The sequence below is a fragment of the Penaeus vannamei genome, chromosome 18 (genome assembly GCF_042767895.1).
Source record: "Penaeus vannamei isolate JL-2024 chromosome 18, ASM4276789v1, whole genome shotgun sequence".
In the NCBI taxonomy this organism is placed as follows: domain Eukaryota; kingdom Metazoa; phylum Arthropoda; class Malacostraca; order Decapoda; family Penaeidae; genus Penaeus; species Penaeus vannamei.
The window spans coordinates 21184798-21189864 of NC_091566.1; the positions used below are offsets into that span (position 1 = coordinate 21184798).

The 5067-nt window shown below is 45.6% G+C and overlaps 1 protein-coding gene across 7 annotated transcripts in view; it reads left to right on the plus strand.

Annotated features, from left to right (window-relative positions):
• The first annotated feature begins 354 nt into the window (after positions 1 to 354).
• Positions 355 to 5067, plus strand: part of LOC113824365 (putative uncharacterized protein DDB_G0271982) — a 50964-nt gene continuing 46251 nt past the window's right edge. For 3 of the 7 annotated variants that reach the window (XM_070132987.1, XM_070132981.1, XM_070132988.1), the window contains exon 1: positions 1091 to 1281. The gene's annotated coding sequence lies outside the window, so the exon portion shown is untranslated. The other 4 variants (XM_070132983.1, XM_070132982.1, XM_070132985.1 and 1 more) reach the window with 4 other exon arrangements.

Sequence of the window (5067 nt, forward strand, 5' to 3'; positions counted from 1 at the left end):
AGGATACCGCAGCTAGCATAGGCCATGTGACAAATAAATCCCCTCCTCCTCGCAGCCACTCTTTTCGAGTAGGATGATTTTCAGTTTTTCTTCGTCCAATTCCAAATCGAGCCCCTCTCCCCCTTTTCTCAAAACCAGAAGCATAGTTAGAGTCTAAAGCGTATCCAAAGAACTCATAGAGTAATTAAAGGACGTAAAAATATCGTGGTCGTAAGAGAGGAGAGAGGGGGTGGGAGGGTAGGAGGAGGGAGGAGGGAGGGGCGGGTCTTCCTCCCACAGTCGTATCTGGCGCGGGGTTGCGTGGGCGTGGCCTGGCCCGTGAGAACCAACCAGCGACCGCCTCCCTCCCGCCCGCGCACTAAATAACTGACGATCGAACTTGCTCTTTGTGAATTGACAGGGGACGCACAGATTTTATCACTCGTGGAAAGTGGTCTATTTTAGTGATCTTTGTGCAATTACGAGTGTTTTAACTGTAAGTATATGAGACTTTACTGTACTGGCTATCACTGTGTGTACTCTGCATACGTGTGTCTTTAGTCGTAAGTGTAAGAATATCAATAATAGAAACGAAGGTGACGCGCGCGGACCCAGCCTCTCGGTCCGCCTTGCTGGGTGATTGTAGCAGTATTTGTTTGGTGTGATTGAAGTAGGACGTGGGGAGGGACGCAAGCCAGCGAGCCAGCCAGCCCAGCCAGCCCCAGCTTCACTCTTTTCAAAGCTTGAGTCCTTACCCCCCCGCCTCCTCCTCCTCCTCCTACTCCCCCTCCTCCTCCTACTCCCCCTCCCCCGCCATGTGACCGGGCCGCGCGCGCGAGAATTTTACGCGTTTTCGTTTGGATTTTAGAATTGTAATTGATTTATGGTCGCGTGATGATTGATGGCCTTAATGATTAGGAGGTATTGAGGTACTCATTACTGGCATGTCTGGGTGTTTATTTGCATATATCTCGAAGAGTCTCACTGGCAGAGGCGGAAAGTAGATCTAGAAAGGCAAACAGAGTAAAGTACAAATCACGAACCAATTCGAGGAAACATTTCCACGATTGCGGATAATACTGCTCGGGTGGCAGGCAGGCAGAGGCGGCGGGAGCGGCCCTCTCCCCCGGCTTAGACCGCCCGGCTGCTGCCTGCCTTCACCACCACCACACAACCACCATCATCATCAGCAGTCGCAGCTTTGCCCGCCACCATTGCACACCGCGTAGGCCCCACAGGACACAAGCTTGGCGTGGCGGTGGTTGCGTCGGGGTGGTGTTGTTGTGCTGACTTACGGATCTTGTAAGTGTGATTCTCCGTTGGCAGTGAGCGTTGGGTAAATGTGTGTGATAAATAGGGTGTAGTGTCAGTGGTATTGATTACGTACGAGATGAGGTGAGCGGCTGCTACGCTTGGACAGTGACAGTGACCATCGGGGTTAGAGGAAGGGGATGCGGTAAGGCGAAGAGGGGGGTAGGGGGCGGGGAGGCCGAGGGACAAAGGGCTGTAGGAGGTGGAGGAGGAGGAGGAGGAGGAGGGGGTGATGGAGACCAAGGGGGTGGGGGAGAATGCCGTGTAGAGAGGGGGGAGGGAAGAGGGGGGAAAGGTGGCAGGAGCAGGGTGATGGTGGTGGCTAATGGGGGGGTTAGAGGGATCACGTCTTGACCCCCTCCTCCCCCCACTCTCACATCTCCCCCCACACGACCGCCCACCCACCCACCACCCCCGCACCGTTTCCGGCGTGCACTCGTATGGTGTCTGGACAAGCGTGTTGTTGTCCCTGGTGCCTCGCATGCTGTCCTCCCGACTCCACTTCCACTCCACGCATGGACGCCGTCGCGGGGCTCTCAGTGTCTCCGTCGTAACCGCACTCCCGCCAGGCCTTCAGCTGTTCCTTCGGCAGTAGAGGCGCACAAGGACCGAGCGACTGTGCCCACGTCTCCTCCTGTCACGGTAAAAAGAAGCGTGTGTCACCAGTCCTTGAGCAGTGTTTATGGGGAGGCTTTGTATGGGAGGGAAATTACAGTCATGATTAATCCTACAGAGTTAATTCACCTTGACGAAAACAGGTAGTTTGGACGTAACCACAACGATGCTATATTTCTCGTGCGACCGCAACACCAGTGTTTAATCTATGACCACAAACGCTTATGGACGAGTGTCAACTTACCGGAAATCAATGGCGTGCATCATATAATGCCTGACCGCTGACCGACTCTAAGTCTGTGCTGCGACATTTCATCGGCAGCCACACTGTGTTTTACTTCGGTAGCCTTCAGTGAGCCACGTGATAGCGCTACATAGCCGAGACTTTTACACAAGGTCGCCGAGAGCTGTGATCACGTACAGTATACAGCCCTGAAACGTTCTTTGTCGTTCTTGTGAGATAAATGCTGTCGGTTCTTCAGAAACTGTTCATATCGGTGGGTCGAGGAACATTGTGCCGAAGTTGTACGTGAAGGAAGGCCGCCGCGGCGCCTCGGCCAGTGCTTGTCAGGAGGAAATTGTTGTGTAGAACAGATAAAATTGTCAGGAATGTCGCGTGACGTCACCGATAGGTAACATGAACTCAAAGTTTTCCTAGACGTGTAAAGTTTAATGGCAGCTCCGAGGTGGTGATGTAGGCTGTAGAGGGGAGGGTGCAGCGCGGAGAGTATCGGCATATCAAGGTTCCTTAAGCCCGGCTGCCTCTGTCACTAGGTAATGCTGCTTCATAACGCAATCAAACCACTGACACACATACACGATGTATTAATTTATAACCTTTCTCCCTCCCCCACCCCTCTTCCTTTCGCACAACTTTTTCAGGTATGTATTTTGTATTTTGGTGTGAGTAGTATGACTCGAATAGTTAATCTAGAATATAACACGCGCAAGAACAAGGAGAGAAAATAATATTGTGAATATTATGTGTAGTCGCATGGAGTACACCGAAATAACAGCGTGAGAAAGGTCTGCCTTGCTTGTTTCTTTTAGTAAAGGGAGTGTAGCATATCTATTTACCATAATGTACACATGGATATCACGTATATTGTCTGAGTACGGTTGAAAAGTAGAGGTACATTATGACAAATTGGTATGGCGCGCTCATATAATATGATAGCGCGGGTTTTTTGTTGGGTATTTTTTTTTTTTTTTTTTTTTTTTTAAAGAAGTGGCCTCCAGCTATTAAGTAATATATGTATATGTTTTTGTTTTTGTTTTGTGTGTGTGTGTGTGTGTGATGACATCGAATCACTGATATTTGATTCTGCACGAATTTATATCCATTATCGTTCAGTGTAATCGGAAACCGCGAGTAGTTACAACAATACTAGAAAGGTTAGGCATTGCATGTGGATGGTATATGAATTTTTATCCTCCTGTGTTTTTCGGCTTTAAAGCAGTTTCTGATGGGTGAGGTTAAATGCTAGTCAGATTTATTTGATAGTTGGCAATTTATGTTTAAAGCTATCGTATACGCTCTGTATTTAAAGGATGTGCAGCTATTTCTGGCCGTACACACACATGCACACGCATACATATTTATGCAAAAGCCAATACTATTACTCTGTATTGCTAATGTTGTTACTATATATTGATAAACTGAATGGGAGAGAGAGAGAGAGAGCATGAGGAGAGAGAGAGAGAGAGAGCATGAGGAGAGAGAGAGAGAGAGCATGAGGGGAGAGAGAGAGAGAGCATGAGGGGAGAGAGAGAGAGAGAGCATGAGGAGAGAGAGAGAGAGAGAGCATGAGGAGAGAGAGAGAGAGAGAGAGAGAGAGAGAGAGAGAGAGAGAGAGAGAGAGAGAGAGAGAGAGAGAGAGAGAGAGAGAGAGAGAGAGAGAGAAAGGGAGGGGGGAGAAAGAGAGGGAGAGGAAAAAGAGAGAGAATGAGGGAGAGAGAGAAAGAGCGGAAAAGCGAAAGAAAGAGAAAGAAACAGACAAACATACACAGAAACAGAGGAAAGGCAGACAAAGAGAGAGAGAGAGGGAAAGCGAGAGAGCGACTTTGAAAAAAGTAATAATAACGGAAAAAATAAAGAGAACCCTCCCTTGCACCCACGTGGATCTATCAGTCAACAATATTAACATTGTTTGGGTGCAAGCGCATGTAGGCCACTACTATTTCCCCGCCAGTTGGAGAGCGTTAGAACGACTTTAAACACATTAGTAGAATTTGGGAGATGTTAGGGTCGCCCCATATTAGTCTATAGAGTTAGAGTGCGACACTTAAAAGTATGATGCATGATTATTTATTGTGGTTGTTTGGTTTGTATATATTTTTTGTCTTTATTGTTAGCGACCTTCCTTGTGTTAGCTTTATTTGCATATTTTGACCATGGTTAATATTATTATTCTCTGTGAGTGTGAGTTAACTACGTTTTGCTGCTATAGTAATACATTAGTGTATTTTAATTGTTCGACGATAAGAATGCCAGGGAGAGTAAGTTTTGTAATTAATTGTAATTGTATTTTTTCATGGTTTTAATTGCCAGACCTCATTTCAATTTCGTTAGATTCATAATTTGTGTTTATTTTTTTCTCTCTCTCTTTCCTGTCATCATGAATCTTATTATTGATAGATCAATTAATGCTGTAAATTGTAACCTTATTTCATTTGACATTCCTTATCGCGTGAACTGTAATTGGATTATTTACCTTATTTTATTGTTATCATCAGTCTTGTTAAGTTTATTGGTATTGCTCTAATGATTTTATAATTGTTACCGCATTTACTGCTACTATTATCAACAAGAGTATTGCCATGTATTATTGTTAATGAAATGTCATCACCATCGGCAGTAATTATAACCCAGAAGATAATAACAATTACAACAGTTGGTAGGTTTATCGGCAAGCTGTAACAACTGTAGTAATGATGGTTGTAGTACGCCAGTTAACATTACATAATCATTATCATTAAATAAGAATGTAACATTGATTTTCACATTTAAATTTAGTAGGTCAAGGTTGCGCTATAGTGAACCTAAACCCGCGGTCCATTCATAAAACAAAGAGCTTTTAGTCCCAAAATGTTGTGAATGACACTCTGATGCAGTTGATAAATTGTCGTTCGTTAACATATTCATAAAAAGTTCAGTATATA